This window comes from Asterias rubens, chromosome 9 (assembly GCF_902459465.1).
Source record: "Asterias rubens chromosome 9, eAstRub1.3, whole genome shotgun sequence".
NCBI lineage: Eukaryota > Metazoa > Echinodermata > Asteroidea > Forcipulatida > Asteriidae > Asterias > Asterias rubens.
In genome coordinates this window covers 5571098-5596028 of record NC_047070.1, presented here as the reverse complement: position 1 = coordinate 5596028, position 24931 = coordinate 5571098, and the positions used below count along the sequence as shown (strand labels likewise).

The 24931-nt window shown below is 39.1% G+C and overlaps 1 protein-coding gene across 1 annotated transcript in view; it reads left to right on the top strand.

The window, feature by feature from the left end:
• The window catches only part of LOC117295021 (D(1) dopamine receptor-like), a 49197-nt gene that overhangs the window by 7881 nt on the left and 16385 nt on the right, over positions 1 to 24931 (top strand). Inside the window, exon 2 of the mRNA XM_033777583.1 lies at positions 12565 to 12668. The gene's annotated coding sequence lies outside the window, so the exon portion shown is untranslated. The remainder of the gene's footprint in view (positions 1 to 12564; positions 12669 to 24931) is intronic.

Below are 24931 nucleotides of genomic sequence, written 5' to 3'. Positions count from 1 at the left end.
CTGCTACCAACTCCATTATGTCGGACACCATTGGTGGTGGAATCTCTATTTAGATGCACTCTGGTGTTACAAAGTTGTCTTACAAAATGTGAACAAGGTTTCTGTATTGAGGAGGCCGTCTTTAAACGCTCGACACGGGTACCGTTGTTTGGGAGCAAATCCCTCTTGGATGTTTAATGTGTGTTGAAGGGGAGGCAGTCATGTGTGAGGTGAGTAAGTGCTTCAAATTGCGGCTCTTGTCGAGATTTCAATTCAATTCAACTCAATTCAAAAGAAAACTGCATTATCATTGACGAGGAACAGAGACCTCTCCAGACGTGCACCACATTTTGGAGTAGGAGAAACAGAACAAACTCTATACGTCTATTTTTTTAACATCAAAGCGTTTATTTTAGAGAGTTTTGTGGAAAAGTGAAAAAGAAATGAACCATCAAAAAGGACGTATTCGATGAAAGGTAGACGGAAATCGGGGCACCCACTTTAATGTTCTAGAAGTACTGTACATGCATCACTTCTAGTGTGTCGATGGAGTTTAAGTAGATTTGGGGCTTGTAATCAAAGCGAAGAAATATTTGAAAATATCAATCTGTTAACTTGGTAATAACTTAATACATACCGTTGCAAGCACCATAACCAATCATGTAAGTAGAGTGTGTGTAGCATTGTTGTTCAGTTAGTCACTTCTTAGTGTTATTTTGGTTATCTGTTGGTCAATGGATATAAATGTTTTGAAATTAATGAAAATGTACCAACTTGGGGCTACATAGTGGCTGGATTACAAAATAGGTCTGTGGCTACATCTTTGGGGCCCCACAATTGGTATCCTCAAACGTAACCGTCCCAGTGTGTTTATAATCAACGGGTGGGGATTCGCTCGCTCGGAATATCGCACACAATAACGTGATTTGGTATCAAATCCTGTGATTGATTATGTCTGGGTTTTGCTGATTTCAGGATGCATTGAATTGTTGTCCATTTAAAAGGCCCAATTCCATTAAGTTGTTAAGCAGAAAATACCGCTTCACGAATTTCTTACTTGGCAAAACTTGAGTTTGGCACCAGGCACAAAAAGTGTTAACTCAGTGTAATTTTGGCTGGTAACTTGTTTCTGTTAAGAAATAGGCCTACTTTCCTGTGCTTAGTTTGATGTTTGTGCTTACAGGCTTTATGAAATTGGGCCCATATTTGTTCAGTACGTTTTGTTAATGCCCAAATCTCTAGATTACACTTTGTTACACAGTTCCATGGTGTTCATATATTCAACGGGTGAGGATGCGCTCCCCGTGAATATCGAACACAATAACGAAATCTTAATAGTATCAGACCCTCTGATTGATTATATCTGGGTTTGGTGTTATCAAAAATATTTCATTGAATTTCTTCCATCGTCAGATCTTCCTCAAGACTTGGAAAAAGCTGTGAAATGTCCCTTTGCTGATCCTCCCAAACGTCTAGATTACATTTTGTTGTTGTGCAGCACAGGGTTTGTTAACCTGTGAAATGTCATTACATCCGGTTGGCCTGATTTCGAGGGGCCCCATACCAGGATGAATCCCGGCTACCAATATATGGCTTATTATAGTGTTATCGCATCACACTTAGTTAATCACATCGTTCTGTTGCCGCTTGCACTATTGACCTGTCCATAATATTTAATTATAACTCACCTTAATTTTAAAGCATGTAAATTCGATAAGAACTAAAGCAGCTGCTGAATCAATGTGTATTGTCATTTGTTAAAGGCACTGGACACTATTGGTAACTAATCAAAGTAACTGCTAGCATAACAATTTACTTGACAACGAGCAATGGAGAGCTGTTGACAATATCATGTCTTGGTTTGGTAAAACCAAAATAAGTCGAATATTCGTTTGAATACCATGTAAGAATCAAAAACTCATTTCTTCGTCTCCTCAGACAGCAAGCAGCCAATTCCAGACATCGCTTCGGGCTAAAAACCAGCGATTTGTTTTTCTACCTTCGTGATTTGATCGTGTCATGTTGTGCTTCTTCAGCGACTGAGTGCCATGATTTCTCTTGAGTCTCGGAAGTGAATGTTTCAAAGAAAATATTCTAAAAATGTCAAAATTTCTTATATAACAAAAAAGTTGTGAAGTTAAAGGGAACTCATGAGCAAGTCAGTACCCAACCAATATTTTTCAGAATATAGGCACTTTTCAGTGAGTCTATAAGTAGGGACAAATTGAGAACATTTCAACAAATTTGGTTGTCACGTTTAGTGAAAACCCATGAAGCCTGCTGATGGTTGGTGTGTTGGGGTGGGGGTCTATACATGGGTCTTTTTTTGATCGTAGCTATTGAAATAAGCAACGGTGAAATGAGGTTGTTCCTATATGCTATTTCTTCGAATTTAACAGGCTGTCGAAAATATTTATGTGGGGGATTGTAGTGAACTGCTGGTATCATGCTTTCAGATTGAAACTTGAACCTTTTTCTTAAGAGAGATCGTAAAAAAAATCAATTTTAGGGGTCATGAGTTAAGCAGTATGGAAATATCAAATTATTATTTTTAAGGGTACTTCGTAAATTATACAGGCAACACAAGAGACAAACATTTCTAAAAATATATATATATATATATTTTGCAAAAAAATTACATCTGAAAGATACTTCAATAATATTGAGCAATGAACACTCACAATCGAAGAATAACATTTCCCGAAACCCAATCAACCGTGTTGAATCATTGTTAATATAAATAAACTAGGTTAAACAACTCATAACTAGACAGTCTACAATTTCCTAACAATTGTATATGTTCAGCCTTGATCGCAATTATTTTGTGATGATGTTTTTCTTTCTAATTTACGGAGGATCGCAAACAATCCTGTCGTGTGTTACCGGTTATTCACCCTTTAAAACACAGCCATATCACTGCCAAGACACGCTCGCGATAGCTGCTTGCCCTGCCGTGAAGTTGCGTCATGTCCGTCTTCAGACTGTTTTGTTATCAAAGGTGACGGGTCGGATCGGGTCGTACAGAAGTCAACTATAGGCGCTCCGTCGAGCATGACATTTTACCACTTTGAAAGTAGGTTAAGAAAACATCAGGGCTTCATGCATCGAGCCAAGGAGATACGCCTCGTTGTATTAAAAAAAAAAAAGTTATGATAGATATGGTTTATCACGTGGAAGGTGGGTTTTTGTAGATCCCCTCCTCATTTCGCAATAACTTTCAATTGACCCTGTCCTGAGCTCCTTTATTTCCTCCAAATCACCGTAAGTCCTCGGAAAACCTATGGTAATTGTCAAAGACCAGTTTTGTCGTTTTGTATTTTAACTTTATGCCAACAATAACCAACCTGTGATAATTTGAGCTTAATTTGTCGTCGAAGTTGCACAAGAATAATGGACCAAAAACACCCATGCCGCTTAAGTTATGTGCTTTCAGATTCTTGAGTTCGAAACCTCAGCTGTATGTCTCGAATTCAATTCAAATATTTTAGTGTAAAATTACTTCTTTCTCAAAAATTATACTCAAGAGGGAGCCGTTTCGCACAATGTTCATCAACAGCTCTCCGTCGCTCGTTATTAAGTAAGTTTTTGAGTGCGCGCAGCACTAAGAGTTAACGGGTGTTGCTTTGGTGTATACTATTTAGCTATACGAATAACCTCGACCTTGAGCCAACCCGCTGTGACCTGAAATCACGTTTCTAATTGGGCCAACCATGAATGGCAGTCTTATGAATGCCATGTCAATATACACTCCGTCACCTGATGTCCAATTAAAAACTATGCCAGTCTCTAAATGGCGTGACCCATTTTAAGACATCGTATCAAGTGCATTGATTGGCCTCATTGTAAAAGCACAGTGATGGTCATAACCATTAAAGCCATTGGACACTTTCGGTAAACAATATTGTCCAAGTCCCACACTTCGTGTATCACAACTTATATATTAAATAACAAACCGGTGAAAGTTAAGGCTCAATCGGTCATCGGAGTCGGGAGAAAATAACGGGAAAACACACCTTTGTTTCCGCGCGTTTCGCCGTGTCATGACATGTGTTTACTACATTCCGTAATTCTCGTTGTCGAGAATTGATAATTGTTTTAATGTTTTCTCAAAAAGTGAAGCATTTCATGGAACAATATTTCAAGAGAAGTCTTTCACCATTACATTCTGTAAACCCTGTAAATTATTTGTAAATCTGTGAATTTTTTTTTTCTGTACCGAAAGTATATAATGGCTTTAACCAATCCTCCAGAGACAAATTTTCTATCTGAAATACTTCCAACTCAGGGAAAATGACATACGGAGACACCCACTAGCAAAAACAATGCAATATTCACCGACCCGCTTGTCACTAATTTCGCCAAAACAGTCACCATTTAAGTTGAAATCACCTCAGGTGTGTATGATGAGTGCTTATTGGAATGAAAACTGAAGATAGAATTGAATTTACTCTTCCAAAAACTAATTGACAACACATGTTAGACGACTTCGGTTACTCACAATCATTCACTAATATCCAGAGAACTCTTTTTTTTAATGGCGTGGATCGCCGATTTGGATATATCGACGTAATAGTGCATTGTACCTCCTCTGTAAATATAGCCGTATTTCCATTGGATAATATCGCTATATTTTAATTTTGTAATATCGCAGTATTTTATTGCTTGACTCTGACGTATTTTATTGCGATGTGTCATTGTCACACTTTTGCATTGATCGTCATACGTTTTTCTTTATATCGCCATATTTTATTACGATATATCGCCGTGGTTAAATGCCAACACATTTTGCATTGGTGTTACTTTAACACCACACGGTGTCAAGTTCGATTCTCTCGTTGGTGTCTTTAATGTCACAACACCCCTGGTGTCAATTTTAATACCTCACTTTTTTTGCAGAGTATCGGCTGGTCGTGGAATTTTTAGATGATCTGAAAATACTCAATGGAATACTAAGCAGTGTAACTGCACTATTGACATTCTTCAGTTAACTTTTTTTTCTTTTTTCTCAACGATAAAGTTGTGTGAGATTTGGTAATTTTAAAAGATTCTTAATGTCAATCTGTGTCACTCTTTTTGAGTGAAATTGGAACGAACTTCACTCTAAATCGAGTTGAAAGTACCCGTCTTTCACTCAAAAAGGGTTGTCCGCCAAGGCTCTTTGCAAGAGTGGTATGGTAGACAAAAATGAGCGTTTTCACTCTAATATTCAATAAAAGCGTACGGTCATCATTCGGTTTTGTCAACACACTATGCTGAATTCAAGAAAGATAAAAATAAAAGCCACATGTGAAAGTTTCTGTTGAATACAGAGCCGATCCTATGTATTGAGAAAACAGAGCAAACTCTCACGATATTTCATCAAAAACATTAAAATCAGCCGCTGTTAGCGATGTGACAGCGGGCGATTTTCGCTGACTTTGTTTTGATTTCACACAATTTAATTGAGTTTCAATCAACAGGGGCACTTTAGAGGAAATAATTTCCCACGATGCTTGCTACCGTCACAATCTTTGTAACAGGATTTCGGATACCAAACCTTTAAAGGCAGTGGACACTATTGGTAATTACTCAAAATAATTATCATCATAAAACCTTTCTTGATTACGAGTAATGGGGAGAGGTTGAGAGTATAAAACATTGTGAGAAACAGCTCCCTCTGAAGTGACGTAGTTTTCGAGAAAGAATTAATTTTCCACGAATTTGATTTCGAGACCTCAAGTTTAGAATTTGAGGCCTCAAAATAAAGCATCAGAAAGCACACAACTTCGTGTGACAAGGTGTTTTTTCTTTCATTATTATCTCGCAACTTCGACGACCGATTGAGCTCAAATTTTCTCAGGTTTGTTATTTTATGTTTATGTCGAGATACACCAACTGCAAAGACTAGTTTTTGCCAATTACCGATAGAGTCCACTGTCTTTAAAAGCCCTTGAAACTATTGGTGATTACTCAAAATAGATGTTGATATACAGACTTACTTGGAAACGAGCATTTGAGAGCTGTTGACCAATTGAGTCAAAATAATTTTCACATATTATTTGTTATTTATGTTGGAATACGCCAAGTGAGAATAATGGTCTTTGACATTTATCAAAGGTGTCCAGTGTCTTGAAGGATTAAAACATTGGAAAGTAAGTTGCTTCGACTTGACATTAAAAGTGTATAGCAACGTTGCTGAGGGTGTTCTCAGATCTTGAATCTTAAATTGTTTGACTCTCCATTGCTGCTGTCCTAGAGAGGGTGGGTAGCAAGATCCCTGTGTGCTGTGCTTATGCTGTTTATGGTTGCTGCCCATTTTGCGGCTGTAGATCCTCGGACATAACATCACAGTATTACAGACTCATCAAAAAGTCGTCCGTGTAATGGCGCCCAAAACACACAACCCTGGCTATCAACACGCTGTAATCCCCACCGGTCAACACTCGACCCTGTTTAAGAACGGAAACCACTGGCCCCAATCCTGACCCCTTTAAATTCTCAAATACTGCATATTATATATATGCTTTCCTCGGATGTGCTGCACTCTCTCTCTCTCACTTGTATGGATTTTTTTTTTTCAGTTGAGGCAGAAAGGAATTAGGCCAGCTAGCAACGACAGCTAAGTTTATAAGATATCAAATTTAACGAAGATGTCACCCCGCGTATTACTGAGAAGCCCTTTTTGAGCAAAGCCAGGCATGTTTAGTTATACCATTTGCGAACGATCAGGCAGATTGGAAATAATATACTGCAAGGGGATTGGTTGTTATAGATCCATGCAATATTTGCTTTAGAGGCACTGGGCACGTTTCGTTTGGTAATTGTCAAAGACCAGTATTTTTTATTTGGTGTATCCAAGTCTTTTAACGTTTGAATGAGAAATTACTTCTTTCTCAAAAACTATGTTACTTCATAGGGAGCCGTTCCTCACAATGTTTTATACCACCAACAGCTCTCCATTGCTCGTTATCGAAGTGTTTATGCTACTAATTGTTTTGAGTAATTCCCAATAGTGTTCAGTGCCTTTAAATCCATGATGAAGAAGGCGACAGTAAGGGCTTGACTCTCAATCTGACGCTCCCAGCGAGAAAAAAAAAGTATTTATTCGACAGAAGAAATATTATATCATAAAATAAAAAATAAAAAAAGGTTTCAAGTACTGATTGCATCTTGATTTTGTTTTAAGCAGCAGTTTGAGCTGTAGCTTGAATCTGAGAAGTTCATGGTGTGTCCTTTTGAGAAAAGCGCTTAACCATGATTGCTTCTCTATCACCAGGTGTGGTAAAGGGGATCTTGTGAGGGCTGAACAGTGTTTCGTTGCGCTAACCCCAATTATTTTGTTAGAGTCCAGTGCCTTTAAGCACCCATCACGTGACATGATTCATTTGAAAGAGCCACATTGAGAGGTTCATCTGGTCCTCTCTCATAGCGATCAGTTACAAATTGAACTTCCTTCCTTGGATTTGCGACGTAATGGGGATTTTCGTAACATTATAATGCATCAGTCGAACCTGCGTCACTTTTACATTCATGGTTACATTCAATGAAACTGAGGACCATCCAAAAGTGCCTTCACCTGTTTTTTGTTTTATTTTGTGACTTTCCACGTTGATAAGAAAAACATACAAAGGTTTTTTTTCTGTTGCGAGAGACATGAGGGATGCATGCGAAATGGCGGGAAAACTTAATCTGTCACGTGGGGGCACGAAGCACCGTTCTGTTTGTCAGGTTTGAGCAAGAGGTTGAATTCGAACTCATGTCCATAATGTGGAAAGTGGGAAAGTGTTTATTGAAGAGTTTGAGATATTACTTTCAAGCAATGCTAACAAATTATTTTAATAATCTTAGGATTTCGACTCTTTTCATTCTTCTATCCACCTCTATGAGTGTGTAATAGTGATTTAACCCCTTGTTTCGTCCTAGCAGAAAAGGTTTGGTTGGGTTAGCTTTCTTTGTCCCGATCCGTCCAGCCCATCTCTATCCTGTCGATCTGCTGTAACTTAATTGTTGTCTTACAAAGGAATTCCTCTTCAAGAATTGGTCTTTTGATTATGCCTTCACGATGCCTCCGTATGCCTCTTTGTGTCTCATAAATTACTACTCTGGATTTTCTTTTACTCGTTTGTCCCCTTGACCTTATACTTCCTTTGCAATATCGAAATCAATGCTGGGTTTTGAATCTGATAATCTGATATCGAGTGTAGCATCAATTTGGTCAGCTATTTATTAGTCATTTCAACGTGAGGAGAGAGAAAAAAGGTCCTCTTCATTTTTCGAATATTTTTTGGGGGGCAAGGACATTTTCAAACAGTCAGTTGAAGTATTGCCACACCATCACAATTCATTTTTAATGCATCCAAAAATAAAACCCAATTGGCAGATCTCTCTGTCATTCTGTATTGTATACAGGTCCACACATCAAGGTATCAACTTTTGTATAGCTCACAGCTAAAGGCCAACACTTGTAAAATATTTACGGCGTGCTAGGAAATCAATCGGGTTGTTGGTGTATCAACTATATTCCAATAGGAGGTTACTGGCATTGGCTCGCCACCATAAATAGAAGTCTCTATTAAATGCTGGGGCAATGTATAACTAGATTAACAAACGCGTAAGGAAAGATTACTCTGCTGTGATACGTGACATGAAAGCCGAAGAGACGATCTATCTTCCGTTGGGAGACACCGTTGAGAAACCGTGTTAATGAGATAATAAAATATATATAAATATTGGAAAGTCAATATTTAAAGTGGCCACGTCTTAAGAGTGTGTGGTTTGCAAACATTTATTCCGCGGGTTGTTATATTATGGGGGATTTGAGAGCAAACTGGTGGAGGGAAGAGGGGTTTATCTCCTTGATGTCAGTCAATCTTAGAGATCTGAGCTAATAATGGAGTGTTTTCTAATTATTGATTGGTCTGTCAACAGAAGATAATGTCTATATTTGTTCTACTTTATGTCCGCGAGTGAGATCGTCAGTCGAGATATTAGTTTCCAAATGTTACAAAAGTGTCATTTTCTAAAAAATCTTTCTGAGTCTTGTTTTATTCCGTTTGATTGTCTCAGGTTTTATGCTAGAATAATTATTCGCTTTCTTAATGAACATATATTTATATTCTTGCAAATAGTGACCAATCAACATTTTAGAGAGACGACTGTAAAATATGTACTCTTTTTGTGAAACGTCTGGTTTTCAGACGCCACAAAACGAATGTTTATTTTTTTGTTTGTTTTTTTTTTTTTTTTGGGGGGGTTATGGTAATAATATGCATTGTGGACTTCAATATTTGTTGCTTCATGTGTTGTTGCAAGTTCCTAAAGAAATTGTCATACATCAATCCATTTTGGTATTGCTAATAATTGTGTTCTCGTGAATCGTTATAGAAACCCTATTATCGAAAAGTCACGGGCCCATTTTTCTAACCCGTGTATACCACTACTCATTAAAATTTAACGGTTTAATTAAAATTATAAAGTCTATTATGTTTTCGGGGTCATTTGTAAACAAGTGATCATGGCTTCAGATTGTGGTGACAATACAGTGAAGCGCCAATTTTAATTAAGTTTACTCTAGGATCGGTCCACAAAATAAAACATAGCTCTGCCCAATCTCGTGGGTCAAAAAAACACATGTCATCTCTTCTTTACGCTGTGTTGTCAAACCCCATAGGAGACATGTATAAAAAAAAAAATAAAAAAAACACGACTCTTAAAGACACTGGACTCTATTGGTAATTGTCAAAGACATAGTCATCTCACTTGGTGTACACTTATGCACAAAATAACAAACCTGTGAAAATTTGAACTCAATTGGTCGTCGAAGTTGCAAGAGAATAATGGAGGAAAAACACACCCTTTTCGCACAAGTTTGGCTTGATTTCGAAACCTCAGCTGAGGTATCGAAATCAATTCAAATATTTTAGTTGTAAACTACTTCATTTTCAAAAACTACATTACTTCAGAGGGAGCCGTTTCTAACAATGTTTAATACTATCAACAGCTCTTCATATGGCTCGTTACTAAGTAAGTTGTTATGCCAACAATTCTTTTGAGAAATTGAGTGTCCAGTGCCTTTAAAGGACCCGTTTCCCTGTGGTTTTTACTTCGCGAGAATCTGATCAGTGACTGTTCCCAAGTTAGCATGGCCCTTGCCCTCATGCTTTCTTCTTGGATAGTAACATTCCTCTTTATGGATCACCTCACTTCTAATCGAGCGATGAAGAATCTAAACTCTGCGGGACGTGTTCTCAGCAGCACGTTACATTTTTTACTTGTTCGTGGAGTACAAAAACAAATAAGCATTAATTTTAGATGACATGTCCACCAGAGGACACGGCCTCGCGAGAAAGCCTATAGCGTTTTTAAGACTCTGAAATAGCCATAATTCTGCGCTTGCCCTCTGTTTAATTGTATTATTAAATCAAGCGAGGTGGGGATTTTTCTCTTGTTTCTATTTAATAATTGAAAATCTACACAATCCCACCAAACTGCTGTCGTGATTGTCGAGGACGCTCAGGTCGCTCACTCGTGATATATTGTTTTGCTTACAAATTCCGTCTTTTTCCAATTTAAAATGTTGAGATTAGTCGGTGCTAGCCGTTAAAACTGAAAGACAACAGAGGTGTTGACAGAATCCCGTTCCTTGATATAAACGGGAATAAATTTGCCACTGTTACGTTGTCCAGCATTTCAAAGTTAACCAATTGAACTACCACGTGTGATGTCATCTCATGTATGCCATCTCTACCTTTCAAATCGTAGTCTTAGTACCTTCACTGTTAAATGCATTTATCTGGACATTCATCCCTATACAACAATTATTCTACCACTCGGTTGAACTTTATATGACGTCCCACACTGACAATTAAAAAAAAAAAAAAAAGACTAGCGCGTCGACAACAACCATCATATATAAATTTGTTTTTTCTTATTGGCGAAATTGTTAGACGGTTTTGAGTCCGTAAACGGGCCACCGCGAAAGAGTCTGACGTGGCCCTTGGACATTTTCACATTTTAGCAACAACAGTTGTATTGTCTCAACGAAAAAAAATGTTCTGTTGACGGATTTGGAATTGGCCAATTGGCCACTTTTGAAAGACTTTGATGTCACGCACAGAGTACACACCGCTTGTCGGCCGCAGCTGTCATGTATGCAATTCATGCAGTTCACACGAGGGAAATTTTACTGTTTAAGTTCGTTTTCAAAATCTTGTCAAACATTGCTTCATTTTACAACCATGCTTAAATTAAGCAATGGATACCAGTTAAATTGCTGTCATGTGAATATCACTTAGATGCACTGGACACTTTTGGTAATTGTCTTCTCACTTGGTGTATCTCAAGAAATGCATAAAATAACAAACCTGTGAAAATTTGAGCTCAATCGGTCGTCGAAGTTGCGAGATAACAATGAAAGAAAATACACCACTGTGCTTGATTTCGAGACTCAAATTCTAAATCTGAGGTCTCAAAATCAAATTCATGGAAAATTACTTCTTTCTCGAAAACTGCTTCACTTCTGAGGGAGCCGTTTCTCACAATGTTTTATACTATCAACCTCTCCCCATTACTCGTTACGTTTTTATGCTAAACATTATTTTGAGTAATTACCAATAGAGTCCACTGCCTTTAATAAGTGTGCACTCTTGTGATGTGTCGAGCCCAAGACATGTTGCTCTTTCGTACGGTTGCCAAAAAAATTATCTCAACAGGAAGAGTTTGGCTCCTTCTGTTTGAATGGCTCTTAGAGATCCTTAGTGTTCTCCGGACACTCAAGTCGTCCATGATAAGTAATGAATCATCCCACAAGTCAACACCAATGGCTATTTCAAGACTGCCCGCTGACAAATTAGTCTCCGGGGTTTGTGCTAAATGCAAACCACACACAAGAGAATATTTCTCTGAGTGGTCTCATTTATATCTTCGAGATCTTAAAGCTGGCGTACTGCTGAAAGGGAATGGCCGCCGATGTCATTTCTCGCCTGTCGATTGTAATTTCTTTTCCTACATTTTGATATTTTCCTACATTTTGATATTTTCATGTTTATTAGAAATGAAAAGATGTTCAATGGCGTTGAAACTTAATCGAACATTCAGCGTTCAAAGAGAGTTGAATTTAAAGTTGTATCGAGATGACAATTTGGCAATCAGTTTCCTTTAAAAGATGGAAATTTGTATCGGGGATAAAAAAAATATTAATAATATTACAAAAAAGTTTTTTTTTTCAGTTTTTGTTCACGGGCCGTTTGAGTAGGTGTTGTCTTTTTTATAAAATGATGTTGGATTTGTGTTTGCACTTTTAGACTTCTTTTGTTAATCGTTCGGTTACTGGTTAAATTTTAAGCACTGTATAAAATATGAATATTATATTTCTGTTAAAAAAAATATATGGGAATACAAAAATATCAAAGCCGCCTGTGAAAAAAATAGCAAAACAAAAAAGTCATCGAATTTCAATTAGATCAAATTTCTAGCTAATACTTCTCTATTCTTTACGAACCAACCACTCTCGAGTTTGTATTATGCGGTTTGAGGATTTGTTTTTTCCTTAACGAAACTTAATTTAGGTGTCACTCTTATAATGATTATTTCTTGCTTTAATTAAAGGTGCTGAACGTGTGTCCCGTAGCAGTTTCGTCTTCGTTTCTTTCAGGCAATAACCAACGCAATGCAGGTGTTTCGCACAGTGTCAAGTCAACGCTACTAATAAGGTGAGAAATGGCAATTTGTTTTAAATTACACAACTACAAAATCACCGCCAACCCTTTCATCAAGTTTGTTGATTCGACCGTCGCACGGCTCGATATCTCGACATCATCACACACGCAGTCGCAGCGTCATCTGCAAAAGAAGAAAACAAATGCTGTACCACCTCCTCGGCTATCATCAGTGTGTACACAAAATCTACGATAGTGACAATTAAATGGCGAGTGGAGTGTGGGCCGCGAGAACCTAAACCTCTTCGCTCGCATAGAAAGCGCCGTTAGAAACGGTTAAGTGTGCGTGTTGGCTGTAGAGGTCGGCTAACATTGACTTAGGACAAACGCACAACGGCACAAACTTATAGGAGTCGAGACCTGTGGTTCCGTATGTAGGTACACCTATACATATACGGGCTTGCAGGGGATTGGGAGCGGCAAGCACTGGATAAAAACTCGTGTATATGATGCATTATGCACCCCCTTTCCAAACCGCCCCTTTAGCAATTCAGTGACCCAATTCCTTGGCCAATCGCCCTAACAAACTGTTGACATAATCTACGAACCGTATTCAAGAAGAAGTATGTACTTCGATGATGATTAACTCGCCTTGTCTGGTGATATTCAATATTTAATTTAAAAGATAACTCTCCGGTTGTGTTGAGGTTGAAGTTACTTGATACAAGATGGCCGCCGTTTAAGTTCATTAGCGGTTTTAGTAAATTGAGTTGCAAACTTAAACAGTTTTGGGGCCTGAATTGCAACACCCGCTTCTCCCACTGGGGGATATTAAAAGGAAGACTTTTAAATTGATAGATCTGAATAAATAAACTCGTTAATGACATTAGAGTAACAACCACAAGGCGTAGTTTATAATCCACTGTTTAAAAGGTAAGCCAATATTCGTGCTACCGGAAGTTTACTGTGTCAGCTCGTCCGTGCGACAGGGAGACGAAACAACAACAACATATGCCGCAGGAACTATATCGTCAAACTGGATTGTTGGGCATGATACCTCATTCTCAATTTTCTTCTCCTGGCTTAGGGGAAATTAATTATAATGCACTCTTGTGAAGAGACTTGAGGAAGATTGGGGGAAAGAAAAATCCTGAATCCAATCAAGTTCCGGGGTGCCCTCATTAACCCGGAACGCCGGAGCGGAGTGCTGCTGCAGACCTACCCGACCCTGCCTCGGTGTAGAGTAATGGACAAGTTTTTGTGTCGGTGAGCCGTCTGTCGGAACGTGAGGAGATAATTGTTTCTTGGTGAGTGAAGACTGGTGGAAAGGAGGGGTTCAACTGGTTTGCTTTTGAAAAACGGAAGGCCTTTTCTAACGGTAAGAGAAGAAAACTTGTTGAAGGCTGGTTTACACGATAGTTTAATGTGAGTTATACGCAGTAAAGGTAGAAAATCAACTTCTTCTTTGAACTTTTGTCTACAGGGAACATCAGTTATCATTGTTTCGGTTTATGGAGTGTGAATGAGTAAGATATATGCACACCACTTTGACTAATGCCAATCGCATAACTCGTGGATATAGTCATCAAACATGTTTTTCCTTATAAAAAGCTATTTAATGCCTAAAAACTTCGGGTAGTTCTTGTATCGTCGTTCATTTCTAACCTTAAGTTCATTTCGTCCTTCATGTCCTTCATCTGTTTGTTTGTGTTTCTTGTTATGGTCGTTAAACCCTAGAATAATCCTGTGCCTGGTCTCGAGGTTGCAACCCGCCATCCCATGCGTGGCAAACATCGGCTTTCCCCTCTCGTAACAAAAACAAGAACCCTGGTATACACGCCCCTCAATAGGGGAATCCCTAATGCCGAAGCCGGGGGACGATTATTTCGCTTGTCTTGCTTGATGCCCGGTCGACCGCGGCGTGTATAGTTTTTGAACTCACTGGCCGAGATTGGCTCTCTAATTAGCTTAGATTGCCACAAACGGCGCCACGTGGGGGACGAATTAAGCGCTCTCGTGGGGTCGTATATTATAATACGTATCTTAACCCCGTGCTATCGGGGTACGATAGCTTGAAGCGATCCTCCTCCATAAGTCGGCTCACACTTTATTGGGCAAGCTATACTTTATTCCCTTCCCAATATCCAAGATTAAATCAAATGATAGTTTACGCAATTGCTGCTAATCATCTTAACACATGAGCAACATGCTGGGTATTAGCAAGGTAAATGCGTTTAAACATCAGCTGACATCAAAAGTAAAGGTGTGCAGTTTGTGGACATTATTATAAAGACCTCCCTTTTTGGTCTCAAGGGACACCTTTGAAGTCAAACATTCAGTAATGCATATGGATTTTGTGGATAATGTAACCCCTCTGAGGAAGGTGCCTCGGGTGTTGAGGTGTTTATTCAGGCTGTCTGGCAACACATTTACCCAATTCGTAAAACTTTATAAACACATTCAAATTGTTTGAAATTGAAATCGGGGCTGAGGGGTTTAGGGACGTACACTGGAAGGCTATGTATGATGAAAACCCAAGCCTCATGCCGTTAGGTCGCATCAACTGTACTTTTTTGATTGTGAATGCTTGACTATTCCCGTGTCTATATTCATTAGTTTTCTGGGGTAGTTCTTTCTGTTTCTCTTCTTTGATTTAGGAGAAAGTATAAGCGGTTACACTGAGACGCTTAGGTTTTCCAGACGTTCAGTTTGCATAATTCATTGTGCTACTTGTTTCTTGACGAGAAATCGGGTCCACGTGCAGGTCGTCTGAATCAACAAAACGCGGGAACGAATGAGCGGAAAAAAGAGGGGAAGAATTAGGGCACGTGTTCGATTCGATTCTAGAACCTTGAAAATCTATTAAGATTTGAACCCGGACGGCTGTACTATTTATGCTTCTCAATGATGATGGGTCTTCAGTCAGATTGTCTGATTTGCGTTTGTGACTTCTCCTTGAGTGGGGGAAACCTGTGATGGGCTGTAAAGATGGGCTTTAATAGTAGGGTAAAGTCTTGTGTGATGACGCGTCTGTGTGTTGTTCACTAAACGTTGGTATCATCAACGTTAAAACCTCTTTCCCACTGGTCATCTTTCTAGCCTCTGTCTTCTCCACATATATTTTCATTGTATTTGTTCCACCAGTGTGTCCGACCTGGTTCATTTCTTACAGTGTGTTTGAGCATGAAACAGCTACTGCTTCTCATCAAAACACTCATAAAGAAAAAGATCCATTCCTATATATGTTTTCCCCACGAATTGCATGGCTTGACGGGTGATCTTCACAATGTCTTGAGATGAATACCAATTATACCATTCCTTCAGCTCCCCTGAGTTTTTTCCAACTTACTTATTTCCTTCGTGTAACCCCTTCCAGTCGCTTTAAATCATATAATTTATGACATACATTACATTAAAACAATAAACAACACATATTTTTGTAAGGTTTCAACCTTGTTTACGTTGTGTTGTTGCTATGCCAACAACTTTCATAATTAACATCTATTATAACTTTCATAATGTTACCTTTGCTAAAAGTCAACCTTTATCTCATGCTGTGATATGTGCCCGTATGACGTGAGTATTGGGGGGCAATGACATGTAGATCCATCCGTTTGTGCATAATGTTGGCTTTCCCCCCTAGTGACAACGTTCCCGAGGCGTCCGGATCTTTGCGGATATTTGCCGCTGGAATTCCTCGGATTACGGAGTAGAGACCCTTTTGGTTCCGTCGGAACGCGTTGATGGTCAGAGACTGAATGGGTAACCGGGAGGCAATGCACGGCTGGGGACAAGCATTATGCCTCGATACCTCCCAGCAACCACATTATATCGGTGAATTCCTCTCCCACCGAAAGTCATTTGCCTCCCTTCTTCCTTTAGAGGAAAATAATAATGTTAATATTTTATCAGTGATTTGTCCGTGAGGAAATGATATTAAGCCGCTTGTGTTCGGCTCGGGTCATTCGACATGGTAACTGTGGGGCATGCAGAGGTAAAGTGTAGATGCACACATACATTCCCAATTGCATGCTAGAATAGGTATGATTCAAAACCTCAATGGATAATACCGAATGATCAAAGAGTAGGAGGGTTAACCTTGTACTGTGTATGCATTTACCCCTTGATTTCGTTGTTATAGATGCAAACACCTCATACATTCCCAATTGCATGCTAGAATAGGTATGATTCAAAACCACAATGGATAATACCGAATGGTCAAAGAGTAGGAGGGTTAACCTTGTACTGTGTATGCATTTACCCCTTGATTTCGTTGCTCTTAGCCACTCGGCCACGACACTTCCATAGTAGATGATATTAATTGGTCAAAAAGGCCGGCATTGTGTATCATTAAAAACCTTATTCGAGGTATTGGATTGGCAGACTGCGCTCATCAAAATGTCATGTCCGTACCGACATGTTGATATAGTGTCCTCGGCAGTTCGTACAAATTAAACTTTGCAAACTCAATGCTGCATGGACTTAAAATGCCCATTGTAAAACTTCTGTCCGAGCAAAACAAATGGACCCTAGACGACCAGAACGAGCCCCTGAGTAGCTTCTAAAACCTCTCATCACCCCCATTGCAATACTTTATATATAATACTGTCAGCTAAACAACCTTTCCAAATTATGGCGAATGGGTCATTACGCCTGATTAGAAATCAGGAAATTGCATTCCAATCTTTATTGATGTTCATGTTTTATTTTTTTACTTCATTTATTGTTCACCCCCGGAGGGAGTTCATCATCTTTTCAGTTGTTATTAAGCCAAGGTTCATTGACGCTCAGAGCTGCAATTTTTTTTTAACCGTTTCAGTGGAAATGTTCATTTGGGGAATTGCATTGGAGTAGAAACTAAATTGTATGCAATTTTGGACTTATTTTTGTACTAATATAGCTGGTACGATATGGGTCAATGCTAATGGTCTTACTTGGGACATATTATTTATTGATGCCTTCTTCAAAATACAGCAACTGTATTGATATTGAGTGTGCGTTAAGTATGGTATTTGGAACTGCTCAATTGTTTCAATCCTCTGTATATGGCTACTTGTAGAACAATAAATCACAAATTTTAAAAAAATTCATTTCAAAGGGTAGTCGCGTTTTTATAAATGTCTAATCTGGGGTGAATATGTCCACGCAGGAAGAATAATCCCTTATATGAATACAATCTCAGAAGCGTTACTGCAGAAACGCTTCTGGTATCCAAATTTTGGGATATAACAAATGATTTTATATGTTTATAATGGTTTATAATAGGCTTCTTTAACACCAAGTTTTAATTGCCATTAATTTTAAAAGCGATTACTCGTATGCATTTCCTCAAAGACACTGGCTATTATTGGTAATTGTCAAGGATCAGTCTTCTTACTCAACATATTATGTATAAAGTAACAAACCTGTGAAAAATTGAGCTCAGTCGGTCGTCGAAGTTGCGAGATATTAATGAAAGAAAACAAAAAACTTGTCACACGAACTTGAGTGTATTCAGATGCTTGATTTCGAGACCTCAAATTCCAAATCTGAGGTATCGAAATCAAATTCGTGGAACATTCCTTCTTTCTCAAAAACTACTCCACTTCAGAGGGAGCCGTTTCTCACAATGTTGTGTACATGTTGTACATACCAACCTCTCATAATATTACTTGTTACCGAGTAAGGTTTTATGTTAGTAAATATTTTGAGTAATAACCAATAGTGTGAAGTAACGTGCTGTAGTACACGCATTTCCAGCTGTCGTCATTCTGCGTAATGTATGTTCATGGTGTTCAGTTGATGTTGGGGGAGTAAAGTGTCGTGTGTTCATTACTGTAGACAGTATACTCGGCAATCAATCACGGCTGAAACAACTCCAGTTGTTATACAAACAAAATCTACAGACGGATAGAGTAATAGCGCAGAAACAAAAGCACAGTCTAATCATGGTGCGTAGCATCAGCGGCATCTAAAGTAGGATTAATTGTGTGTTTATTTATATAACCGGATATAGGTTTTAGCTTTGAGCAGGGAGCACGGTGAACCAAACCCTCTCTCATGCATAATTTTCCTCCTGATGTTTGACCGGGCGATGAGATGTCCAGTCGAAGATGACGGGTCACATTGGATGAAGGAGGAACCACCAATCTCAGGTACTCGCTCACGGCTAGATCACCGTGCTAACCGGGTTGTGCGGCGAGCCGAGCACGGGGCCCGATGCTCCCGCGGGGACGGTAAGAGCGCTCATCACACAATTACAGAGTCCGTTTGCTCCCCTGAAGTACGGCTTCCACCAAAACGCACGCAGTACACACGCAGACGTACGTGTAGCTGCACACGGAGTCATGTCTTGATGGATGGATATAATATACCATGGTTGTCATCCGGCTGCGCATCATCATCATTAGCATCATCAATCACCCGTACCGAGATGAGGAGGCCGAGTCGATTTTCCCTTTCACAATCTGATACCTCAGTATCATGCATAACGCATGGGGTTCCTTGAAGTAGTTGTCGCAAGCATGTTGCTCAACACTACTAACTGACCGTACTTGACATTACTATACTACAGCAGATGAAATCTTGATCAAGATTAGTGTATGACTGGCATTGAGTGCTCTCCAGACTGACAGGTAAGACATTCCTTAAGAACACCTGAAGCGTGTCTTACTTTAACAGTTTAAACCTTCTTTCAATTCTTGACATGCGGTCATATCAATCAAACATCTGCGCCTTTATATGATATCGTATACGTCGTATTCGGTTCTCCAAAATGTGTATTCAATACACCACCTCAGTCTGTCTGCAATTAGATCGTTTATCTAGTGTATGTGCTATCGCTTGTTGTATTGATGAGCTGTGACTTACAAGTAGGTTTGTGACTTTGACAAGGACGAACCATAAGAGATGAAGCAATTTTAGGTCCTTGGCTCTCAATTTCTTTTTTTTATGCTGAGTTCCTGTTTTTGTTTGAATGTCACTGGTGTTTTACATTCGTTGAGCAATGTGTAGATTATGTATATCTGCTCTGGCCCCGATTGTAAAGAGTCATTTTATGATGAGTTGTCAGTTTCACTGTGACAGTGATTTGTTTTGTGACATTGCACTTTGCTAAGCAATTTTTTGATTGATTTGTAGTTAAGATCTTAACCTTTTGTGAAATTGACCTCTGGGCTCGATTTCACCGAAGCATTTAGATTCATCTTTGAGCTGTCAAGTCTCGAGAACTCCTGGGGTGACGGGTCTTTTCTTCAGCTGCGCCACACATATGGAGCTCTCTTAATCTTAGATCTTGTCTTTAAACCGCATGCGCAAAATTCAAATCTCTTCTCAAAACTTATCTCCTGTCACAGGTTTTCAAGGACTAATTTTGTTGTGTCTGCACGACGCACAAGATGGGCCAATAAAAACCCTTCGTTGACCTCCAGCCGAGGGCGCCCTATACTTTGATGAGGTCATGCGCAAATAATGTGACGTCACAGCGCCTTATCAGCATTGATTTTACGTTGACGCGTATTGTAAGTCCCTGTTGATCATGGCCAGTTCCTAAGAGGCTATTTTCTGCTTATAGGTGACCCGTTAGCGGAATTTCTATTTCATTAACTCCGCTAACGTAAGCAAAGCACAACTCACGCTATATTTTGCAACTAGTGGTTCTATGTTAAATCTGCCCAGTGTCCACATTCCTGGGTCTGGTCACCGCCAATATATGCATTTACGGCCGGTGTCAGATGCAATTGTGTCCGCCATGTAATACTGTCCTCTCCGGACACTTTTGCACTGCAATCGTGTCCGTGGCTATGCAAAAACCGTCCGGCGGACATATACATGGCAGTACATGCATTGCGCGCGTTAGCGAGCGTGCATGCACTGAACCTACGTATAATATGCAGCTTGAGTATTAACGTATTTTATGATTGCAGCGAATACCCAACGGCCGAACTTTCCATTTCATTCATGACATGCACTTAGCTTGTAAATAAACGTGTTCGACCAAGGGCGATTAATTTACTGCAAGGACGGTTTTGCACGGGGCGGACACAACTGCATATGCAAGTGTGTCCGGACACGAGTGCATTATGCATTAGCGTCCGGGCGGACACGATTGCATATGCAAAACCGTCCGGCGGACATTATTGCATATGCAATATTGTCCTCCGGATAGTATTACATAAAGGACATAATTGCATGCGACACCGGCAGAACTATGCATTTGATCACACACCTTTAGCACGTGGTAAAGCACACGCCATGAAATTTGGCCTAGATCTTTGAAAGTAGAGCAGCCGCTCCAAAAGTTATGTTTTTTTTTTTTTAAGAAGGTCATTTGAAAAAAAAATGTATTTTGCTTACTCATCATAAGAACACTCAACGTTTTGAAAGTATAGTATTTCTAATGTCCTGATGAAAATGCCTCCATTTTAATGGATTCTTCATCCAAAATGTAGTTGCGGGGGGAGGGGGTGGTTCAAGTGGGTTTCTAGGTATTATATTCAATGGATTGAGGCCGATATATTTCGTTTCAAATGCATATTCCCCAGACAAACTGCAGTCAAGTATAGGTGGAATTGGGTGGTTTCATTTTTCTTTTGTTTTACATTTTGACATATATTATCCTTGTTTTTGTTAACCTATTTTCTCTATTTTTTTATTTGTGGGAATTATCATCTGGGCGGAAAGGATAGCAAAGTCAGTTGGGAAAGCGCCCCCTTTAGGAAAGTTCGTTTCATGTTTTCAGTCAACACTCTCATTGTTGTTTTAGCTTTCCCACCTTTTTATCAAAATCATCAACGCCAGCTTGGGATTGTCGCGTTTTAGTATCTCCACGACCCACTCCCTTGTTGGTCAACCCCATTTTAAAGAAGCCTAAACTATTGGTCAACGCTCTCACTATTGTGTCTTAGCTCACCTTCTTAAAATCATCCCCGCACGAATGGAATCCTCTTCCAGTATTCCTCCTTAGGAGGAATAGGGCTACCCCATTTTAAAGAAGTAAAAACTATATTATGTTTTCAGTCAACACTCTCTTATATTGTTTTAGCTTTCCCACTTTGGTATAAAATCATTTTTGCCCGACTGAGATCATCTCCATCCAGTACCCCCCCCCCCCCCCCCCCCGCCAACCACCTACCCACCTCTTTGAAGTTAACCCCAATTAAAAGAAGTCAAAGCTACATTTATGGTTTCAGTCAACACTCGTATGTTATTGTTTTAGCTTTCCCACTTTTTGATAAAATCATCATCCCCGCCCGAATGGGATCGTGTCATTTCAGTGTTTTCCCCTGCCTTTTAGGTCAACCCCCATTTTAAAGAAATCAAAACTTCACTATATTCCGCCTGTATAACTTGGAAAGGCTCATATCAAAATAGTAAAAAATAATAAAAGTCAATCTTGCTTTCTCCATCCTGTAAACCAACTAGAGCTTCACTTAGTTGTAGTAGAGTTGATACTGCGGTCTCCTCCTTATTTTCACGGAAAACAGAACCAGATGAACCTTTAGCGGTAATGAAAACATCGCGGGGCTTGGGGCTCGGGGCTTGGGCCAGACAAATTAACGCCAATTGAATCTTGTCTTATTGACTTTAGGCTGACACACTGCACAGAGTGTATCATCCCAACACAAGGGTTTATTTCTTCTCCCCCCCCCCCCCCCCATCTCTGTTCATCACTTACAAATATTCACGAGGACGTAAGAATTAACTCTCTCTCTTTATGCGGATAGTGTGTTTTTATCAGGAATTAGACAATCTTAATGAGCCAGACATTAATTGCTTTAAAGGGGTGGTTTGGATTTTGCATATGAAACAAGCTCATGGCTCCGTATGTTTTTGCTAACCGTTGTAGCCGCTGCTCGGCGTTTCTGACCGTGCATTGGTCTAACGGTAGCAAGTATTGCTTACAGTCTCTGCTAATCAGAAATTATGAAACCAGTCGATAGATGATACATAATGGCAGGCCTATTAATTCATAGAGGTAACATGGACAATTACCCCGTTGCCCATATAGTATGACTTCGATAGAAATTTTGAATTTCCTCATAGAAATTGGCGCCCTTTACCAAGGACAAAACGTCTTTGGTGCCCTTGCCCTTTCAACAAACGAAGCATCGGGCCTTGATGGGGAATTAAATTTTGGCTGATAACCTTTTCCCTGGTAAGCATCATTTGGTTGTGCTTAGCTACTTTAAAGCAACTCTGATACATTTGGCCCGGTTCGGAAAGCAATTGCAAATAATCTAGCATTGGAAGTCTTTTATGATTTGAAAATTTGGTTCGTGTAATCTTATAGAAAGGGGTCTTAACAAGAGTTTAAGACATTCCTGAGAATGTCACAGCTCAAGTTCTGTTAAAGGATTTTGATACCTGTTGCAGATCAAGTTCTTGGCTATGACATGAATACTTACTTTGAATGAAGATGCTTATAATTACAATTTACCTTCATTGGTCGCCAATTATGTGAGGAAAAAAAGTGGAAACTAGAGAGCAATGTTTTCAGGAGATTCCTGTGCGTGCCTAACTATTTTTCGTGAAAATGTTTTTATTTATTTCTTAAAAACCACAACACCTCAGAAAGTAATATTTTTAAAGTGGAGCTTTCTACCATCATTGTTTTTAAAACATTGTTTTTAAACAATTTATGTTTAAATGTAAATAAGTTGCATTTGTGTTTTGTGCTTAACGGGATGTTTGTTTTGAAAGTAATGGTTTTAGAGAGAAATTGTTTTGTGATTGTAAAGGGGGCGTTACAGAGTGTTCAATAACTCTGAGTTGGGACCTGAAATCTCTTTGTCAATAAGAAATAGCGGGTTCAAGCTGCCACACACCACTTATCCAGTGAAAATCTTCCCTCTTGAGATGGCCTTGAAAGTAAAGAATCGATACCGCACGAAGCTAAATGTTTTATCTTATTGATGTGCCATCCATCTCGAAACAAAACGAAACAGTTACTCAGCCAGTTAGTGTGTCCTTTTCAAAACGACAGTGGCTATTATAATGGGGCGTTGACTTGGGATTAGTATAGTGAGGCTTAATAGTGTTCTTGTGCGTTATAGAGGATTAAAACCACCTGATGCTCCATCCACTCCCCTAAACAGTCAATGTCTTTCAGTCAATTAAATGGGGTTATTATTATAATAAAGTGGAGAACCCCCTTCTTGGTTGCAATCGCACGAAACCGTTTGCTATAAATAGATGCTTTCACTGTAACAACAACGCCCATTGACAAAAGATCTTCAACCAAATTGAATCGCTCAGGCTGTGAGTTCTCACACTACAGAAAGTTGGAAATATTAACAAAAATAATGTGGGCTACAAAATACACCAGGGCCAAATTTCATAGAGCGGCTTAAGAACAATTAAAAGTAAAGCACAACATAGCTTTGCTTACCAGAACAGGTCTACCAGCCAAAATATCATGTCACATTTGCAGTTTGTGACTGGTATCCTGCTTGTTGCTGCTAAGCAGATTTTTTAAGCAATTTTACTTAAGCACTTCTATAAAAATGGGCCCAGACCTAACATAAAGTCATTCTGCCTTATGTTTTATATACAAACTTCGGGGTTTGTAACATCGGTGAAAACATTATTTAGTTTCAATCTGAGAGCTCACTGATTATAAAAGTTACTCAGTACGGATTGTCAAGAGAATTGGCAACTTGTATCATCACTATAACCTCATCTTTGCTTATTTGGACTTGAAGCAATCAGAATAAAAGCTTGTGATTGGTTTACGTGCACAGAATACTCAGCAAAGCTTAAACCGGTTTTGGTGTATTTGCTGTATTCTATTTTAAACAAAAACACCGTGATGATCTAACTTTTGTCCACATTCAAATATATCACACTGTGTACTTATTACGCTTTGCTCTTTAAAATAACAACACTGTGTCGTGCCTTGAATAAAAAGGTCAGCCATTGTTTTTTGTGTTAAAAACAATGCAGTTTCTTAATGGCGTCGGCGTACAGCTTCTTTAATGTGATTTTGTGACGTACACACACGGAGTAATTATTTGGTCAATCGTGCTCAGTGTTTTAATTCATCAACTCCGTGGAGTGTGTGAACGCAGTAATTTTAACGGAAGGTATTTTCAGCCGCTCTCCGCTGAATACTGCCTTGTCTTGAAATCAATAGAATGTATAGGAAGCTTTTGTGTGTATCTTTGTGTAATTCTCAGCAGTTTCTACTACAGGAAAATTGGGGATGGTTAGGACAGTGTTCCTTAAAAAAGAGAACTTGTTTTGGGAGGAAAGTTGTTCTTTGCAAGTCAGGTGTGTATTTTATTTGTAATAAGCTAGCGCTGAGTGAAGTAAAGACTTTCACATCATCGAACAGAGCA